Raw genomic sequence first — 21,984 nt, 5'->3', positions numbered from 1 at the left:
AGAGAGAAATATTATGTTTCAAAAACTGTGGTACACTTGTTATTAAATTCTAGTCTCATCAGTTGTTTTTAAGTTTGTTTCTGCAATTTAGGCTAACCCTGCTTATTCCTGTAAACCAACCATTCCTGACTGCAGCTTAAAAGAAACAAGACAGATGGGTAATGTAAAAATGTGAATCAATATTCTAATTCTGAGCACATTGGACTCAACTATCGATCCCACGTCAGCTTGGCTTCAACAGTTGCCCAGTTCTTGGAAAGCCTTCTAATTTAGTTTACTTGGAATAATTTTACTTATTTTGCTTTACTGTTGTGGAATATATTGCTATTGTACTCTTTCTGTGTAGGAATAAGGATATGCTTGCTCAACGATTTCTTAAATTAAACACTTATTAATCTTCCAGGTATCACCTCTTGTCAAAACTTGGAGTTATGAATGGCCATTACTATACTGATACTTTCTGACTGAGCTCCTCTATACCCTAAACACAAGAGACTCTCATAGTTAGGCAGGAATATCATCACCCTATTCAGTCTGAAGAAGTTACAGAAGATGAATCTTGGTCACTCTGCAACCCTTATGATTAAGGGTTCTCTTATAAAAGGGAGGGAAGAAATGTCAGAGGTGTTTAAACCAGAGCAACTCCATCTGGAACAGAGTCTGGGTAAAATAAGGCTGAGACCTCCTGGGCTGCATTCTTAGAGAGTTAGGCATTCTAAGTCACAGAATGAGACAGGAGGTTGGTACAAGATGCAGGTCATAATACCTTGAGGATAAAATAGGTTGCAATAAAGAAACCGGCTAAAACCCACCAAAACCAAGATGGCGATGAGAATGACATCTCTTCATCCTCACTGCTCCACTCTCATCAGAGCCATGACAGTTTACAGATGCCATGGGAACATCAGCAAGTTACCCTCTATGGTCTAAAAAGGGGAGGCTTGAATAATCCACCCCTTGTTTAGCATATAATTAAGAAATAACCATAAAAATGGGCAACCACCAGTAGCCCTTGGGGCTGCTCTGTCTATGGAGTAGCTATTCTTTTTTTTTCTGAGATGGAGTCTTGCTCTGTTGCCCAGGCTGGAGTGCAGTGGCACCATCTTGGTTCACTGCAACCTCTGCCTCCCAGGTTCAAGTGATTCTCCTGCCTCACCCTCCCTAGTAGCTGGGATTATAGGCACGTGCCACCACACCCAGCTGATTTTTGTATTTTTAGTAGAGATGGGGTTTCACCATGTTGGCCAGGCTGGTCTCAAACTCCTGACCTCATGATCCACCTACCTCAGCCTCCCAAAGTGCTGGAATTACAGGCATGAGCCACTGCACCTGGTCCATTCTTTTATTCCTTTACTTTCCTAATAAACTTGCTTTCACTTTACTCTGCATACTTGCCCTGAGTCCTTTCTTGTGCAAGATCCAAGAACCTCTCTTGGGGTCTGGATGGGGACCTGTTTCCAGTAACATGTTCACTCGCCTGCATGCACAGTCAGTCCTCAGTAGACCTGTATTGTTTTATGCCAGCTTCTATAGTAAGAGCCAAAGATAAGACGGGAGGATTCCTGGGAGAAATGTATTTTGTGTTCTCTTTTCCATATCAACTCACCCTCTTGTTGCCTCTCTGTGTTCTCTTCCTCCCCGACCCTGGCAGTAATCCTGGCTGGGATCCTGGGTCTGCACAAAAAAGGGTGTCACTGGAACCTGCTCAACCACATTCCAGCGGGAAGGAGAGAGCCCCTCTGCCTGCCCCCAAGACTCAAATCCTTGAAGCTTCTTCAGGACTTCAGAACCTGTAGGAGTTCTCCTAGCTGCCCAGCTCACCTATCTTAACAATTTTTTTAATTTTCTATGCTTTAGCTGCTATTTTGAAAGTAGTGCATAGACAAGTTTTTTTGTTTTGTTTTGTTTTGTTTTTTTAATTCAGGAAACTAAAACATAGGAAGAAATAATGCACAATTAAGAGTGACAACTGTTGGTATTTAGGCATAGAATTTCCTTCATGTGTTTTTCTTGCTTTGGGGGTTGAAATACTTGCTTTATGTCATTAGAATATTGTCATTAGACTACCTGCTGGGGACCATTTCTCAAGGCTGTATTACAAAATATGCATTATAACATATGTTTCTGCAACCCACTGAGTTTTCTTTCTAATTTCCAATTTTCTCATTTGCCTACAGATCTGTAACTTTTTGTTTTGCTGTTCTTACTGTAGTTGAAAAAATAGGCAAAAAGTCTGTCTAGGTTGATGTCTTGAGTGGCTTTTCATTGTTCTCCTCTCCTGCAATATGAGTTAATCTTCTCTAGTTGATGTAGATTCCAGGGAGGGGGGTCCAAAGCGATTGCATTCCTTCTGGACAGAATTTCCCTTAATCAAACAAGATAATTTCAAAGAAAGCCCCTCTCTTTGCTTTGGAAGGGAAGGAGGCAGTGGCAGAAGGTCAGAGAGAGACCTTTGTAAACCAAAATAAAATTCAAAGCCCCCCACCCCAACAACCATCTGAATGGACTTCTTCTTCCAGGTCAGAGCCCTCTACATTTAACCTGAAAGAATAGTTCAGGCCATGATGGGAAGCGGGAGTTCGGACATGCCTCAGTATGCCCTCCTCTCTTTTGGAATTCGGGAAAAGCCAATCAGCATTTCACATCAATACAGAACTTACGTCTGCTATCTGGAGACTTCATCTGCAAGATAAAGCTTTGGTCTCCACGACTTCTTTTTTTTTTTTTTTTCTCTGAGACAGAGTCTCACACTGTTGCCTGGGATGGGCTGGAGTGCAATGGCATGATCTCAGCTCACTGAAACCTCTGCCCCCTGGGTTCAAGCAATTCTCCCGCCTCAGCCTCCTGAGTAGCTGGGTCCACAGGTACCCACCACCACACTTGGTTAATTTTTTTTTTTGTATTTTTAGTAGAGACGGGGTTTCACTATGTTGGTCATGCTGGTCTCGAACTCCTGACCTCATGATCCGTCCGCCTCAGCCTCCCAAAGTGCTGGGATTACAGGCCTGAGTCACTGGGCCTGGCCCTATTGTTAATAATTCTTTCAAACAATTGCCAATCAGAAAATTTTTAAATCTACCTATAACCCTATAAACTGGAAGCACCCACCTCCCCAACAAGTGGTCCCAGTGTTGGAAGTAAATGCTCCCTGCCGCCAAGTGAAAATAGCACTCAGGCAAAAGTTTTCTCAGCAAGGCAATTTACTTCTATGGAAGGGTGCATCTCGCAGATGGAGCAATGGCGAGAGCACACTGGACAAGGGAAGGAAAAGGAGTCTTATGTCTAAAGAGGCTAGTCCCTACTGCTGTGTCTTTCCCCTATTGGCTAGGGTTGGACCACACAGTCTAAGCTAATTCCAATTGACTGTTTTAAGGAGAGTAAGGGTAAGAGCCAGAGTGGTGGGGTAAGTATTTTCGGCAGGAAGGATGCCTACAGAGCAGGTGACTAAGGATGACTAAGGACAGAGCAGGTGACTAAGGACAGAGCAGGTGATAGAGGCTAGGAAGGGGTTGTTTATTGAAAGTAGGGGCAAGGAGACATAAAGAATGAGGAAGTTAAACTTTAAAATAGAGAACAAAGAACAGGGGAGCTGAACATACTGATACATTGGTTCTTTGGAGAGGATCTCAGAACTCATTGTACTTAACGATTTTCTCCCTCTTGAATTTTAAAGGAAGTTTAGAGGCTAAAACTTTTGAAGAGGAATTTATTATATCCTACACCAACTTTCCAGACTGGACCAATATATATCTTAAATGTATTTGACTGATGTCTCATGTCTCCCTAAAATGTATAAAACCAAGCTTCACCCCTACCACCTTGAGCACAAGTTCTCAGGATCTCCTGAGGGCTGTGTCACGGGCCATGGTCACTCATATTTGGCCCAGAATAAATCTCTTCAAATATTTTACAGAGTTTGACTATTTTTGAGGCCTCTGCAGTATTTTCTACAGTTCAATGCTTCAGTTTACCCCAGGTGTTTTTTCCTTTTTTTTTTTTTGAAATGGAGCCTCACTCTGTCACCCCGGTTGGAGTGCAGTGCCACAATCTCGCCTCACTGCAACTTTCGTCTCCCAGATTCAAGTGATCTCCTGTCTCAGCCTCCTGAGTAGCTGGGATTACAGGTGTTCCCCACCATGCCTGGCTAATTTTTGTATTTTTAGTAGAGACGGGGTTTCACCATGTTGGCCAGGCTGGTCTTGAACTCCCAACCACAAGTGATCCCCCTGCCTCAGCTTCCTAAAGTGCTGGGATTACAGGTGTGAGCCACCACGCCTGGCCAAGCCCTCCTGTTTTGTTCTTTTTCAATATTGTTATGGCTATTCAGAGTCCCTTAAGAGTCCATATAAATTTTAGGATGAATTTTTCTACTTCTGCAAAAAATGTTGTTGGGATTTTGGTAGGGCTTACAATGAATCTGTTGATTTCTTTGGGTAGTATTAACATCTAAACAATATTGTCTTCCAATCCATGAACACAGGATGTCTTTCCATTTATTGATGTCCTCTTTAATTTCTTTTAGCAACATTGTGTAGTTTTCAGTATACAAGTTTTTCACCTCCTCATTTAAGAGGCACTAACAATTTAAAGCTGGTTCTTGTCCACAGTAGTTCCCTACAACAAACGTGAAACACAACCTATGTTGCAGTTGAAAGATGCTGAAGCCGGGCGCGATGGCTCACGCCTATAATCCCAGCACTTTGGGAGGCTGAGGTGGGCGGATCATTAGGTCAGGAGATCGAGACCATCCTGGCTAACACAGTGAAACCCCATTTCTACTAAAAATACAAAAAATTATCTGGGTGTGGTGGTGGGTGCCTGTGGTCCCAGCTACTCAGTTGGCTGAGGCAGGAGAATGGTGTGAACCCGGTAGGTGGAGTTTGCAGTGAGCCAAGATTGTGCCACTGTACTCCAACCTGGGCAACAGAGCAAGACTCCATCTCAAAATAAAATAAAACAAAATAAATAGAATAGAATAGAATAGAATAGAATAGAATAAAAGTGGCGAGCTGAGAAACTCTGTAAAAGGAGGAAAAAAAGTTCCCCAGCCTCAGCAACCAATACCTAAAAGATTTGTAAACAGAATTTTTCGTTCCTGTAATTGATTCATTCTCTCAACTGCACCTGTTTGTTAAGGCCACAGAAGTTAGCATCAACTAGGAGCTATTCCGGTAGAGCAAACAAACAAACAAAAAAACCCTGACTCTATTTTCAGCAGCCACTCTTGAGAATAAAGCCACCCAGCTCTGTGCGTGGCAAGTCCCTGACCCCACATGACTTTTGTAACCCAAAGCCAAAGGCCGGAATTTAGGCTCGAGCAACACAATCTCTGGGTATTATTTTGCTCCTTAAATTGCACTCTTTGTACAACGTTTCTGGCCCCATGCAACAACCCAGAAATAGACACAAGAATTAGGCAGATGGAGATAGAAATAGCGCCTTAATTACTGGTGAAGCTGTTAGAGAATGAGGTTCCTTCTCTCTGAGCCATGTGGGCTTATGAATATTTCACCCCACCGCTGGACAGATTTTCCATCTCTGGAGCAGGCACCCTGGACAACTGCGTGCCTCTCCAACAGGGCTTGTCTCTCTGACACCTGCAGCTTAAAGGAACAGAACAAAATACGTGCTCTCCCGTGGGTAGGTAGATCCTAAGGAAAGTTGAGAAGAAAAAAGGACTGAGCTATGCATGGCTCCACTCCTTCAAAGATTAACAGATACATTTTGCCCCCACCCTGCAGGAGGCTGGGAGCTTTGCTCTCATGAAAGTTCCACCACATAGAAACAAGAAAAAGGAAAATTAGTGTTTCCTCCTATATAACACAATTTAAAATCTTAATTTACACCCATATATTTTCTCCTAAAAAGCAGGGAATAAGTTTCTTTCAAATGCTTTGGGATCATTTGTAAAAATATATCAAGCACTAGTCTACAAAGAAAATCCCAATAAGATTTTTTAAAAAGTAATTATAGAGGCTGCATTCTATGAGCATACTGCAATAGAGCTGTAACTTAACAATATAAGGATGATCAATTGCTTGCTCACTTTCTATTTTAAATTAGGTTTTAAAATATGAAGTGTACAGTTTAATTAATGTTTACATACTTATCCACCACGTAACTACAACTTGATGAAGATACGGAATGTTTCTAGCTCTCCAGAGACCTCACTTTTATTCCCATCCAGTCCATACTCACTGTATATGTTTTCTATGGATGCTGCAATGAATTACCACAAATGTAGTGGCTTAAAACAACACACATTTATTGCCTCACAGTTCTGTAGGTGAGAAGTCTAGGTAAAACTTGACTGGGTTCGCAATCTTATCTTGGCCTTTTTTGTTTTTTGAGATGGGGGTCTCACCACATTGCCCAGGCTCTTTTTGAACTCCTAGGCTCAAGCAATCCCTCTGTCTTGGCCTCCCAAAGTGGTGGGATCACAGGAATGAGTCATTGTGCCCAACCTTGTCTTAGCTTCTGATAGGGCCAAAGTCAGTGTTGAATGGCCTGGGCTATTGTCTGGATACTCCCAAGGGAGAAACTGCTTCTAGGTGCCTTCATGTCATTGGTAGAACTCACTACTTCTCATGATTTCCAGAACAGTGACTCAAGTCCTTGCCACACTTTGAGTCTTCTGACTTCCTCTTCTGCCACATCTGTCTACCTCCAGCCAGGGAATGTTCTCTGCTTCTAAGGGCCCATATGATTAGATTAGTCCCATTCCGATAATCTCTCTCTTTTAACATCAACTGATTAGTGACTTTAATTACATCTGCAAAGTCCCTCTTGCCAGGTAACAGAGCATATTTATAGTTTCTAAGGATTAAGATGGGACATTCTGGGAAACTGATATTCTGCCTGCCACATCCAACTCTTCTGATTTGTCACCATGATTAGTCTTCCTTGTCCTTGAAATTCATATAAATAAAATCATACAGTATATCCTCTTTTGTACTCAAAGGTATATCTGTGAAATTCATCTGTGTGGTTATATGTAGCTTTAGTTATTTTTTACTGCAGTGAAATTCCGTTATATACCAAAATGTATTTCTTCATTCTAATGGTGATAAACATGCTTGAGACTATTATAAATAAAGCTGTTATGTACATCTTTGTTAATGTACGTGATATGGTTTGGTTCTGTGTCCCCACCCAAATCTCAGCTTCAACTGTAATAATCCCCACGTCGTGGGAGGGACCTGGTGGGAGGTAATTGACTCATAGGGGCAATTTCCCCCATACCGTTCTTGTGGTAGTGAGTAAGTCTCATGAGATCTGATGGCTTTATAAATGGGAATTCCCTGCACATGCTCTCTTGCCTGCTGCCATGTAAGAAGCCCTTTTGCTCTTTCTTCATCTTCCACCATGATTGTGAGGCTTCCCCAGTCATGTGGAACTGAGTCCATTAAACCTCTTTCCTTTATAAATTACCTAGTCTTAGGTATGTCTTTATTAGCAGCATTAGAACAGATTAATACAGTACGTTTTGGTAGGTTTATACACTCACTTCTCTCGGACATACGGCAAGTAGTAGAACCACAGTTTGTAGAGTGTACATATTTTAGCTTTAATAAACACATCTGAAGTGATTGTATCTATTTTCATTCCCACCAGTAATGGTTAGAGTTCCAGTTGTTCCACATCCTCACCATCTATTGGTATCATCACTAAAAAATTTTAGCCAGTTTGCTGAGCAAGTAGTGATATCTTTGTGATTGTGATTTGAATGTATGTTTCTTTGATGACATATGTCTGTTCATTTGCTTGTTTTTGAGACGGAGTTTAGCTCTTGTCGTCCAGATTGGAGTGCAGTGGCACGATCTCAGCTCACTGCAACCTCTGCCTCCTGGGTTCAAGGATTCTCCTGCCTCAGCATCCCTAGTAGCTGGGACTACAGGCACCAGCCACCATGCCTGGCTAGTTTTTTGTATTTTTAGTAGAGATGGGGTTTCACCATGTTAGCCAGGATGGTTTTGATCTCCTGACCTCGTGATCCATCCACCTCGGCCTCCCAAAGTGCTGAGATTACAGGTGTGAGCCACCGCACCCAGCCTCTTTGATGACATATGATATTGAGTATCCATGTGCTTATTGACCCCTTTAATCTCTTTTTTTGTGAAATGCCTGTCCAAGCCTTTTGCCCATTTTTATTCTGTTATTTTTCTTATTGATTGAAGACTTTCTTTTTTTTTTTACATTTAAGTCTTTTGTCAGATATATTTATCATAAATATCTTCTCTCAGGCTGTGGCTTGAGGCACTAACAATTTCAAGGTGGTCTCTAAACTGATAGTCTCTTACTGATATATACCCTCTAACTGGTATATGTATTTTAAAATTTTTGGTACTATATATATAATATGAAATTTACCATTTTAACCATTATGAAGTGTACAGTTCAGTGGCATTAGGTACATTCACATTGTTGTGCAACCATCCCTACCATCTATCTCCAGAACTTTTTTCATCTTACAAAACTGAAACTCTCTACCTATTAAACAATAGCACCTCACTCCCTCTTCCCTTATATGCTGGCAATCATCATTCTACTTTCTGTTCCTATGAATTTGATTACTCTAAATATCACATATGAGTACAATTATACAGTATTTGTTTTGTGACTGATTTCTTTTTTTTTTTTTTTTTGAGACAGAGTCTCACTCTGTCACCCAGGCTGGAGTGCAGTGCCATGATCTTGGTTCACTCCAACCTCTGCCTCCTGGGTTCAAGCAATACTCCTCAGCCTCCTGAGTAGCTGGGATTACAGGTCCATGCCACCACATCCCATCTCTATTTTTAGTAGAGATGGGGTTTCGCCATGTTGGCCAGGCTGGTCTCAAACTTCTTACCTTAAGTGATCCACCCGCCTCAGCCTCCCAAAGTACTGGGATTACAGGCATAAGCCACTGTGCCTAGCCTGGCTTATTTCACTTAACATAACATCTTCAAAGGTCATCCATGTTGTAGCATGTGTCAGAATGTCCTTCCTTCTCAAGGCTAACTAATATTGGATGTATATATTAGGTTGGTGCAAAGGTAATTGTGGTTTTTGCAATTAAAAATTAAATGAAAACCGCAATTACTTTTGCACCAATCTTTGTTGTACCACAGTTTGTTTATCTATTCATCCATTTGATGCAGGGTTTTTGCTCCTTAGTTCAGCTAAATCCAGGTTTTTGTCTCATGACCAAGAAAAATTACGCACGCAGACACATTGAAGGGTGAGGAGGGCAGAATTTATTCAGTGAAAGGAAAGCTCTCAGCAAAGAGAGGGGCTCTGCAAGCAGATTTCCATTTCACAAATTGAATACCAGGGCCACCAGACACAAACTGAAGGTCAGGCTCCTCCCCTGCATAAGGTGTGAATTTCCAGTAGCTCCACCCCATTCCCCCAGGGCATGTGGCCCCCCAGTCTGCTGTGGGTATGCCCAGGCAAGCCCCCTGTGCAGGTTCCCTTATCTGCACAAAAGGTCTGGTGCAAACATTTGGTGATTACGTCTGGTGTAACCTGGGTGGGTCGGAGTTTCTCCAGGAACCCTTCCCTATCTGCCTCGGCATTTGGCCATCTCCTGCATCTCTATTACACTGACACTTAGATTGCTTCCTCCTTTTGACTATTGTAAATAACGTTGCTATAAACATGGGTGTGCTCTTACTGGTATATTTTAATGTACAACATTTCTTCATGTTAGTGAAGTCCAAGTTATAAATGTTTTCTTCCATCAGTTCTTTTAATGCTGTATAGAATATTTGCGTATCCCTTGATAGTGCACATATCCTCCTTTGATTTTTTTGCTACAGATTTTATTGTTTTATTTTAACCTTTAAATCTTTCATCATTAGGAATTGATTTTTATGTGTGATGTGAGGAAGGAATCAAGATTCACTTTCTTTGGCAGGGCACGGTGGCTCATGCCTATAATCCCAACACTTTGGGAGGCTGAGGTGGGTGGATGACATGAGGCCAGGAGTTCAAGATCAACTGGTCAACATGGTGAAACGCCATCTCTATTAAAAATACAAAAATTAGCCAGGTGTGGTGGCACGTGTCTATAATCCCAGCTACTCAGGAGGCTGAGGCATGAGAATCACTTGAACCTGGGAGGTGGAGGTTACAGTGAGCCAAGATCATGCCACTGCACTCCAGCCTGGGAGACAGAGCAAGACCTTATCTCAAAAAAAATTCACTTTTTTCGCATATGAATATCTAATTGATCATCACTATTTGTGGCAAAGACCATTCTTCTGCTGCATTGCAGGGTGCCTTTGTTGTAAATGAGGTGATGGTACAAACACAAGGTTAGACAAATAGACCAACAGAACTTACACTGTTTGTTTCTGGATTCTCTGTTTTGTTCCGTTGGTCTATTTGCCTGGCCTTGTGCAATACCATACTCTTAATTACTGTGGATTTACAATGACTCTTTTAGATCCTGTAATGTAAATTTTCCAACTTGTTCTTCACCAAGATTTCTTCTGTTACTCTAGGTCATTTTTATTTCCATATAAATTTTAAAATTGAATCAACTTGTCAATGTTCCAATAAAAATATCTGCTACTATTTTATTGAATCTATAGATCAGTTTGAAAATAATTGAATTCCTGACAAAATTGAATTTTTTGATTCATAGTATCTCTCCAATTATTTAGGTCTTTCAGTTATTTTAACAATGCCTTGTAGTTTGAGTGTCTTGAAAATTGTTTGCTGGATATATTCTTAGGTATTTGATGTGTTCTAATGTCATAAATTATTTATTTTACTTTATTATTGTTTGTCTCTTAGTATGAAGAAATACAATGCATGTCTGTATATTGACCTTGTATCCAGGGACCTCACTACATTTATTATAATCTAATGAATTACCCATACATTATTTTGGATTTTCTACACATAAAATTACAGTTGAGTCTTGAACAACATGGGTTTAAACTGTTTAGGTCCACTTATATGCAGATTGGAGAAGGGATGAGCAAAAGAGAGAAGAAGGAATGAGAGAGACAGAGAGAAGTGATGAGAGAGAGAAGAAGAGAAAGAATAAGAGAGAGAGAGAAGGGATGAGAGAGAGAGGAGAGAAGGATGAGAAAGAGAGGAGAGAAGGAGTGAGAGAGAGAAGGAATGAGAGAAAAAGGAGAGAAGGAATGACAGAAAGAGAAGGAATTAGAGACAGAGAAGGAGAGAAAGAATGAGATAAAGAATGAGAGAAGGAATGAGAGAGAGAAGAAGGAATGACAGAGAGAAAGAGAGAGAAGGAATGTGAGAGAGGAGGAGAGAAAGAATGAGAGAAAGAGGAGAGAAGGAATGACAGAGAAAGAGAGAAGGAATGAGAAAGAAGGAATGAGAAAGAGAAGGAGAAAAGTAATGAGAGAGAGAAGGAATGAGGGAGAGAGAGAAGGAGAGAAGGAATGAGAGAAATAGAAGGAGAGAAGGAATGAGAGAGAAGGAGAGAAGGAATGAGAGAGAAGGAGAGAAGGAATGAGAGAGAAGGAAAGAGAGAAAGAGAAGGAATGAGAGAGAGAAAGAGAGAAGGAATGACAGAGAGAGAGAGAAGGAGAGGAGGAGAGAAACTGCCGCGGACTCTGGTGGACATTTATAAACCATCACAGCCACCCAGCACTTGATCGCTAAACTCACTTTCTCAGCCTCCAAGACACTAGAATGAAGACATGGGTGATCTGCCCTGGATGGAACTGGAAGCTGACTTGGAGCTGGATGCAGTAACTGATGTGTCCTGATCCCGTTTTGAAAAGAGTATTTTTGTGTGTATGTGGGCTAAAAGGGGTTTATAAATATTATTTTCTGTTACTTCGTTTTGTTTATTTAAGAGTGTGTGTGTGTGTGTGCGCGCGCGCGCGTGTACACTCGCTGACGTTGGATAGTCAAAGGCTTTGTAGACTTTGGTGATTCTTTTTGCCCAGTAAACACTTTGCCTCCATTTGGGGGCGCTCCCTGCTCTATAGCTCTTGGTGGGATGTGGCGATAGCCTCTGACTACAGAAATCAGATACTCATTCCCAGCCTCTCTTGATGCAAAGATGCAGCCAAACAGTTGTACCCATATTAGACTTCAAATCATGAGCTCGCTCCAGAATCTATTCTGGGGATAATGGCAGCAGTTACATCCTGTTTCCAGAGCCAACAGCATAAGAGGCTGTAGTCGTGTGTCCAGCATTGGTCGCGTTGGTGACAATGGTGCTGAAGTCAGAGCTGTCTGTGCCTAGCAGTGCTTCCCACTAAACCACTTTTCGGTGTGATTTTGGGTGCTGTTCTTGGGGGTGTTGCTTATGGACACAAATTGTATACAGGCCATTTTTCCTTCTCTCCTAGAGAGCTTTTGAGATACCTAATATTTGGTAATACATTGCTTTTCTGATTAAGCTAGTTTGGGTCCCCTTTTGTTAGCAGCTAGGATTGCTGATTGGTTCAGGAATGAATTAGGTCATATAATGAAAAGTCCAGCGATGGCCCTGCTTCAGGTAAGGTTGATTGCAGGTGCTTAACTACATACTAGGACTTTTTTTTTTTTTTTTGAGACAGAGTCTCACTCTGTTGCCCAGGCTGAAGGGCAGTGGTTCAGTCTCAGCTCATTGCAACTCCACCTCCCAGGTTCAGGTGATTCCTGCCTCGGCATCCCAAGTAGCTGAGATTACGGGCAAGTGCAACCACATCCGGCTGATTTTGTATTTTTAGTAGAGACAGCCAGACAGGCCTCGAACTCCTGACCTCAAGTGATCTGCCCCCTTTGGCCTCCCAAAGTGCTAGGATTACAGTTGTGAGCCACCGCGCCTGGCCTAGGACTCCTGTCTCTCTCAGGTCTGCTTTCGTCCGCGTGGGTTCCTTTCCTAGGAATGACCTTTGTACATCATGGAAAAGATGGCCATCAGAGATCTAGATTTACCTTGTCCTTAAACTTACAGCCCCAGAGGGAAGGGAATCCATCTTTCCTACCTATTTCTCCCACAGAAGTCCTGGGAATGGCTCTGCCCAAAGCAACCAGCATGGCAGAGGTTCTCCAGTTCGTGTCTGAGACCCTTAGTGTTTCAGCAATTTTTTTCACAGCTTCCCTAGGTCACCAAATGGTTTGGTTACCAAATGGTTTGGTCCCTAGGTTACCAAACAGTTCAATTACCAAGTGGCTAGGCCCAAATGGTTTGCGAACCTTTGCAATCCTCTGCAGTCATGGAATAGGCCAACTGAGTCATGCACTCTCCTCCGCAAAGGAGGTGCAACCACACTTCCAGGAAGGTAATTATGATGGGCAAAGTATAAAAGATATCCACCATTCCCCTGTCCTCATGGAACAGCCTCGGCAGGCCTATGTCTGGTAGATATAAACAGAGTGTGCGTGTGTGATAGGTAGCAGATGACCGGCAGAAGAGCTGGCCTGGGGCTGGGGGTCTGTGGAACGCGCTGGTTTATTTATAGGATGCTTGTACCCCAACCTGGAGCCTATGACATCGTCAACTGTTAAAACAAGCCACACTAGCAAAAATGGAGGCCCGAGAGCCAATGCGTGACCCCGAGAACTCCATCCTGAGGGGGCAGGCCCGGGACGTGAGTTCTGCGTTTGGAGTGAGGGATGCGGAACTGTGGGAATGGATAAATCAGTTGCATTTATCTTTCCTCCTTTTGCCCAAAAACCCAATAAACACACCTCTTCCTTGTTTAGTTCCCGTGCTCTGAGCGTGAATTGCAGCACGCCTAGAATGAAACTGAGCGGTTGTACTAAACTTCCTGCCTGGCACGGAGGATGGCCAAGGCAGGAAAGCCGATGAATAGTGTCGCTTTGTAGGCAGGGGGCCAAGAAGGAGTTTGGCGTGGTTTGTACCAACTTGTCAGCGTTGTTTATTGATAACAGTGAGACTGATTTGCTCCTGGTGAGACCCCCAGAGAGATGTGCTGCAGAAGCTAGTTATGTAACAGGAATTTCTGTATGTGACCCGTGAAACATAAAAAACCCCAGCCGAGACTCTCTTTTGGGCCCCTTGGTTGTGTGGTGCTCTGTGCACCTGCCAAGGGTTCTGTAAAGGGTTCTGAAAGAGGAAGTGCATTTTGCCATGACCAGCTGGCCATAGCTGTGATTCGGCCATAGCTGTGATCCTTTCTTCTGCTTCTTCTTCTTCTTCTTCTTCTTCTTCTTCTTCTTCTTCTTCTTCTTCTTCTTCTTCTTCTTCTTCTTCTTCTGCTTCTGCTTCTGCTTCTGCTTCTGCTTCTGCTTCTGCTTCTGCTTCTGCTTCTGCTTCTGCTTCTTCTTCTGCTTCTGCTTCTGCTTCTGCTTCTGCTTCTGCTTCTGCTTCTTTTGCTTCTGCTTCTTTTGCTTCTTCTTCTTCTGCTGCTGCTGCTTCTTCTGCTTCTTCTTCTGCTGCTGCTGCTTCTGCTTCTTCTGCTTCTTCTTCTGCTTCTTCTGCTTCTGCTTCTGCTTATTCTGCTTCTGCTTCTGCTTCTTCTTCTTCCTCTTCTTCCTCCTCTTCCTCTTCCTCTTCTTCTTTCTTCTTTCTTCTTCTTCTTTTTTGTCTCTGTTGCACAGTGGAGTCCAGTGGCTTGATCATATCTCATTGAAGCCTCCAACTCTTAGGTTTAAGTGTCCTCCCACCTCAGCCTCCTGGGTAGCCAGGACTACAGGTGTGTGCCACCACACCTAGTTTTTGTTGTTGTTGTTTGTTTTTTTCTCGGGACAGAGTCTTGCTCTGTCACCCAAGCTGGAGTGCAATGGCATGATCTCAGCTCACGGCAACCTCTGCCTCCTGGGTTCAAGCAATTCTCCTGCCTCAGCCTCCTGAGTAGCTGTGATTACAGGTGCGCACCACCACACCCAGCTAATTTTTGGTATTTTTAGTAGAGACGGGGTTTCACCACGTTGGCCAGGCTGGTCTCAAACTCCTGACCTCAGGTGATCCACCTGCCTCAGCCTCCTAAAATGCTGGAATTACAGGCGTAAGCCACTGCACCCAGCCCAGGCCTAGTTAATTTTTAAATTTTTTGTAGCGATGGGAATCTCATTGTGTTGCTCAGACTGGTCTCGAACTCCTGGTCTCAAGCAATCCTCCCACCTCAGCCCCTCAAAGTGCTGGGATTACAAGTGTGTACCACCGTGCCCTGCACACATCCTGACTTTAATGTTAGCTGTACAGTGCTCCTTTCCCTTCAAGAATCTATAGATTTGTAAGCATTGTCATTTGGAGCCCTGTAAGTTATTAGCAATAAATCCTGTAACTGCTACTCTTAGTGCAGTCCCTAAGGTAAAATGACTCGATTCTTTCTAATTGGGCTGAAAGGACATAGATGTGTTAGTCTTTAGTTTCTCAAGCTAATCCAGTTGCCATTCTGCTGACAGAGGATTCACATTCAAAATGTCTATAGATATTGCCAGATTCTCATTTCTACCAGTAGTGTATGGGCAGGCCTTTTGCAGTACACTGTCATCAAAATTAGAGGTACTCAATCATTTGCATTTTTGCCATCTGAGAGGTGAAACATTTGATGTCATTGCCTGCACGTGTACTTGGCAAAATCAAGGATGCCAGGAAGGGGATGTAGCTTGCCTATCTCTCTTGGTTTCCTGAGGAGGTTGCCTGAAGTATGGTGCTCTCAGCAGCCCCTATGGAGTGAAGAATGCATTATTTCAGAGGAGATCAGAGCAAGCCAGAACTTGTGGCTTTTACAGTATTTTAGTTTGGGGTCAAGGGTTGATTGGCATTCAAGATTCATTCTTGGGCCGGGAGTGGTGGCTCACACCTGTCATCCCAGCACTTTGGGAGGCTGAGGGGGGGTGGATCTCTTGAGCTCAAGAGTTCACGACCAGCCTGACCAACATGGTGAAACCCCATCTCTACCAAAAATATAAAAATATTAGTCAAGTGTGGTGGTGTGGCTAAAGCAGGAGAATCACTTGAACCCGGGAGGCGGAGGGTGCAGTGAGACAAGATCACGTCACTGCACTCCAGCCTGAGTGACAGAGCGAGACTCTGTCTCAAAAAAAAAAAAAAAAAAAAAAAAAGATTCATTCCTGTGACATGTAAGGGAATGCTTCTATATCACAGGTACATCCCACCACATCCCACTACTTACTGTACCATCGCACCCACTTGGGTTTCAGTGCAGCAAGCCTGGCCGTGCCCTACCATACCTCACACCTTTTCAGATCTGTGGTCCATTTTCTTTCTGTCTGCCTATACTTTTTTCTTAATTTGTAGACACTCTTGCATATTAACCTGTGGTCTGTCACATGTACTGCAAATATATTCTTCAGTCAGTCATTTGCCATTTAACTTTCCTTGTCGTTTATTTTTTACATTATGAAAATGTCCTACATTTTCTCCTGGTATTTTATTTATTTATTTATTTATTTTTTTTTTTTTTGAGACGGAGTCTCGCTGTGTCTCCCAGGCTGGAGTGCAGTGGCGTGATCTCGGCTCACTGCAAGCTCCGCCTCCCGGGTTCACGCCATTCTCCCGCCTCAGCCTCCCAAGTAGCTGAGACTACAGGCGCCCGCCACCACGCCCGGCTAGTTTTTTGTATTTTTTAGTAGAGACGGGGTTTCACCATGTTAGCCAGGATAGTCTCGATCTCCTGACCTCGTGATCCACCCGCCTCGGCCTCCCAAAGTGCTGGGATTACAGGCTTGAGCCACCGCGCCCGGCCTCTCCTGGTATTTTATACTTTTATGTTTTATGTTATCAAATAAGAAAGGATGCTATTTGTTACATAGTATCATGTTATGTTTGTATAGATATATGTTATTAATGTAAGTGTTCCAGAAATTGTATGAAATTTCTAAAATCTGATATGTCCTGGGATAATGTTATCAGTTATAATTCCAGTTGTTATTTTAAAATGTCATATATCACATGAATAACTAAATTTTCTTATGAAAATTCAAATGAACTCTCATGAGATCATTAACCATGGCCATTTTAATTTTTTTTTGTCATACCCCAGGCGGTTACCATTTACTCTGATGCTTTCCTGAAAGCACTTGCAAATCGCTATGACACAAAATTTCAAGAGATTCATAAAAAAAGACTCAGGTGTAGGTGTCTGATAACTTTTAATTCACACTGTTGAACCCATTAAACCGGAGTTGTTCTTAAGCCTTACAGCCCTGCGAATGGGAGCTGGATGACTTGATAGAGACTTCAGAGAAATCGTTACAACAGGTTATACCTGGACAACCTCGGTGCCTGAGGCTGTGTTGGCCACACAGAAAGTTCACCAGAAACCTGATGATATCACCAGAGACATCCAAGCTGCAAACCAGGAAAACTCATTGGATTGAAACTGCCGCACCAGAAGAAGAAAAAACAAATGCTATTTCTATGTAAGTATGACAGGAATAGATGCCCAAATCTTGGATCTTTAGAGATATAAAAGGCTAGGTCCAGGTTCTCCAGCAGATGTGGAAAACATCATCAACTGATCTAGTTAAATCAAGAGATTAAATCTTGGCTCTTGGGGACCCTAGTTTCGGGGTACTTTCCAAACTCTTGGCATTATCCTCTCATTAGTCCTACTGATAACATTTCCTATCTGTTGCTTCTCTCAGGAGTCTTCAGTGCTTGTCAGCAGCCACTGACTCATCACGTGATCTCAGGAGGATGGAGCAACAAAAACTGCTTCAATTGGAATTGTCAAAAAAAGAAAAAACCTACTGAAACTCTGCTTCATGATCTTCAGACAGCATGGAGACCAAGTCATGTGGAAACCGAGCGTAGCGCTAAGCAGTGGGTCACACCCTGAGTCCGACTGAGAGAATGACCCGAATTGGGCAATTGTTAAAAAGAAACAAGAAAATAGATGGCCAGGTGTGGTGGCTCAGGCCTGTAATCCCAGAACTTCTGGAGGCCGAGGCGGGTGGATCACTTGGCCAACATGGTGAAACCCCTTCTCTACAAAAAGTACAAAAGAATTAGCCATGTGTGGTGGTGTGAGCCTGTAATCCCACATACTCAGGAGGCTGAGGCATGAGAATCACTGGAACCCTGGAGACAGAGGTTGCAGTGAGCTGAGATCGCGCCATTGCACTCCAGCCTGGAGTATGATACCCTGTCGAAAGAAAGAAGAAAGAAAGGAAGAGAGAAAGAGAGAAAGAAAGAAAGAAAGAAGGAAGGAAGGAAGGAAGGAAGGAAGGAAGGAAGGAAGGAAGGAAGGAAGGAAGGAAGAAGGAAGGAAGGAAGGAAGGAAGGAAGAAAGAAGGAAGGAAGGGAGGGAGGGAAAGAGGCCCTGAACCGACTAGCTATGGCCATGTAACTGAAACTAAATTGATCCTGATTTCCCCTCAAATGCTGGCTCTACCCACAAATAAAAATTAAGCTTTTCTTCCTTGCCAACCTGGAAACATGAAGCCGATACAAATAAGCTTGTGCAGCTCTGTTTGCAAGACAGAGGTGAAGGTGCCTCCTCATTCTTGCTTTGTAAGCTGCGCTGTAACTGCTGGGCTGCTTCTTACCATGTTCACAAATTATTCTTTTGCATGCACAATCACCTTAAAAATTCTTAAATTTGATCTGATTTTATTTTTAACAAAGTATGATTTTGCTGTTGGTTTCTGAGAGTTGGCTTTGATGTGATAATTATTGCTCATATTTCTAGCTTAATGGAAGTTTTTATTTGGATTTTGTTAAATGACTTTGAGTATTTGTTCTGTAGAGGTTTATGGCTAGAAGGGGAAGTGAGGAGTGGAAGGGAACTCGGGAGGAGAAGGGGAGGGAAGAGGGGCTTACTTGTCTAGTGGTGTCTCACAGGGTCTCGGGTCAGAGAGCTCCCAAGGGTGGCAGCAGTTTGGAGGCCTTAGAATTTTGAGGCTCCAGCTCATCCATAGATAACACTTGTCCTGTGAGGTTTCACAGGGCATGCAAAGCAGGCAAGCTCTAAATGGCTAACAGTTTAATTGTTGGGACTATTTTTTACAATAACTGGATGTGCACAAATTTGAGTTTGGCAGCAGTGGGCTTTTGAGCTAACAGATGTGAATCTGTAGTGAAGAAATAAACAACCCCATGGGTCCATAGGCCCAGGCCATTGTTGGCTCATTTTTAGAACAGCAGCTTAGAGACAGCCCATGTCCAAGGATTCTAATAAATTAAGGAGGTAAAGGCTCCCTCTTACTACACAGTGCACTGCATTGCAGACAGAAGGGTCAAGTGTTTGAGGTGGGAGGAAGTGAAGGTGGAGCCACGTGGCCTACAGCAGCAATGAAGAGTTGATGGAGGGTGTGGTGGCACTCCTCTGTAGTTCCAGCTACTGGGGAGACTGAGGCAGGAGGAGCGTTTGAGCCCAGGAATTCGAGCCTAGTACATTCCAGCCTGGGTAACAGAGTGAGATCCCATCTTTTAAAAATAAAAACGAGCTGATAACACACGAGCAAGCAGTGTCTGAATGCTCAAGGTAGTACAAGTTCCCATGGTGAGATTTGCTTCGGTGAAACCCCAGTGTACACTTCTTGCAGTCTTGGGAGTAATATCATCCTCTCCCATCATGGATATTAAGAACAATATTACAAAGGAGGTGCACACCCCCTGCAGTATTGAGAGTAAGATTATGCTCTCCCCTTCGGGATATTAGGAACAATATCGCAGGAGGTGTGTACAATCCCTGTGATATTGGGAGTAATATCATCCTCTCCCCCTGAATGTAAGAAACAATATCACAGGAGGATGTACACCCCCTGTGATATTGGGAGTCATACCATTTTCTCCCCCTCTGGATATTCGGAACAATATCACAGTGGGTGTGTACACCCCCTGCGATATTGCCACCAGTATCATCGTCTCCCTCCCGGGATATAAGGAACAATATCACAAGGGGGTGTACACCCCCTGCGATATTGGGGGTAATATCTTCCTCTCCCCCACTGGCTATGAGGAACAATGTCACAGAAGGGGTGTACACCCCCTGCTCTATTGGTAGTGATATCATCCTCTCTGTCCCTGGATATTAGGAACAATATCACTAGGGAGTGTACACCTCCTGCGAAAGAGGATGATATTGAGACTAATATCATCCTCTCGCCCCCTGGATATTAGGAAACATATCACGGGGGAGGTCTATGCCCCCTACGATATTGGAAGTCATATCATCCTCTCCCACCCAGGATATAAGGAACCAGACGATCGAAGGGATGTACACCCACTGCGATAGTTTCAAGAATGTCATCCTCTACCCCCTGGCTACTAGGAATAACAACATACAGGGGTGTACACTTTCAGCGATATTGGGAGTCATATCATCCTCTCCCCCCCGGATATCAGGAACAAGTCTATTAATTATTAATATTAATAAATATAAAAATTAATAGTAATAATCGATATTAATAATCACAATGAAGATAGTAAAAATTAATACTGGTTAAAAATGTTAATGATTAGTATTAATAGTAATATCACTATTAATAAAAAAATAATGATATCAGCAATTATTGTTACTTAAATCAATACTAAGTGATGTTAGTGATAAAATAATAATTAATATTAAGAACTAATATTGTTAAATGACATTAATATTATTAATCATAATCATATCTTTAAAATATTATCAATAATTAATGATGTCATACTATTAATTAATATTATCATTGATAATTATTAAAATCAATCATTGATGTTTAATAATTAATAATGTCATTACACCTACCTGTGACGTTGTTCCTAATATCCAGGGATGGAGAGCATGATTTTAGTTTTAATATCGCCGTCGGTGTACACTCACCCTATGACATCGATCCTAATATCCAGGGGGTAGAGTATGACATGACTAACAACATAGCAATGACTGGACAGCCACCTGGTGATATCACTCCTAATATTCCCGGAAGAAGTCTATTCTATGACTCCCAATATCGCAGGGAGTGTGCAGCTCTTCTGTGATATTGTTCCTAGTATCCGGAGGGGGAGAGGATGATAATAATTCGCAGGCTGTGTTCACCGGCCCTGTGATATTGTTATTAATATCCTGGAAGGGAGAGGGTGATATTACACTCCGTACAGCAGGAAGCGTACACACAGCCTGGGATATTGTTCCTGATATCCATGGAGGGCACAGGCTGATATTACTTCCAATACGGCAGAGTGTACATCCACCCTGTGACATTCTTCTTAATATTCCAAGGCCAAGAGGTTGATATTACTCTCAGTATGGCAGACAGTGTACATTCCCGTGTGATACTCTTCCTGATATCCGGAAGGGGAGAAGATGATATTAATCCCCCTATCGCAGGAGGTGAACACCCACTCTGTGATATCTTTCCTCATATGCAGGGGAAGAGAGGATAATATTATTCCCAATATTGCAGAAGATGTACACGCCCCCGCGCAATATTGTCCTTAATATTCCAAGGCAGAGAAGACGATGTTACTCCCAATATCGCAGAAAGTGTACGCCCCACAGTGATGTTGTTCCCATGATCCGGAAGGGAAGAGGATGATACTACTTTCGAAATGGCAGGGGGTGTATACGCCACCAGTGATACTGTTCCTAATTTCCACGTGGAAGAGGATGATACTACTCCCAATATCGCAGAGGTTATAAACACTCCTTTGATATTGTTCCTAATATCCGGGGGGGAGAGGATGATGATATTCCTCCCTATATTGCAGAGGGTGTACACCCGTCTTTGATACTGTTCGTAATGTCTAGAGGGGGAGATGATATTACTCACAAAATCGTAAACACGCTGTGTGTCCACCGTGGATCCTAATATCCAGGGAGGGATAGTACTCCCCAAGTCGCGGGGGGTGTCCACCCCGCCTGTCACATTGTTTCTTATACCCAGGGAGGAGAGGATGATGTCGCTACTAATATCGAAGAAGTGTACACGCCCCCTGTGATATGGTTCCTAATATCTATGTTGGGAGAGGATGATATTACTCTCAATATCACAGGGGTTGTCCATCCCACCTGTGATATTTTTCCTACTATCCAGAATAAGAGAGAATGATATTACTCCCAATAGTGCAGGGGGTGTACCCCCCGCCATGTGATATTGTTCTCAAGG

The 21,984-nt window shown here is 42.9% G+C and overlaps 1 protein-coding gene across 4 annotated transcripts in view; it reads left to right on the top strand.

Moving 5' to 3' along the window:
- The window catches only part of APOL6 (apolipoprotein L6), a 49,146-nt gene extending 30,529 nt beyond the window's left edge, over positions 1-18,617 (top strand). For 2 of the 4 annotated variants that reach the window (XM_074003879.1, XM_074003881.1), the window contains exon 6: positions 1,652-7,123. The gene's annotated coding sequence lies outside the window, so the exon portion shown is untranslated. Of the gene's footprint in view, positions 1-1,651; positions 7,124-16,934; positions 17,314-17,538 lie in introns of those variants that run through there. The other 2 variants (XR_012418795.1, XR_012418796.1) reach the window with 2 other exon arrangements.
- The last annotated feature ends 3,367 nt before the right edge of the window (positions 18,618-21,984 follow it).

This window comes from Macaca fascicularis, chromosome 10 (genome assembly GCF_037993035.2).
Source record: "Macaca fascicularis isolate 582-1 chromosome 10, T2T-MFA8v1.1".
Classification (NCBI taxonomy): Eukaryota; Metazoa; Chordata; class Mammalia; order Primates; family Cercopithecidae; genus Macaca; species Macaca fascicularis.
Note: the sequence above shows the minus strand (reverse complement) of the source record. Positions and strands in the feature narration are given on the sequence as shown.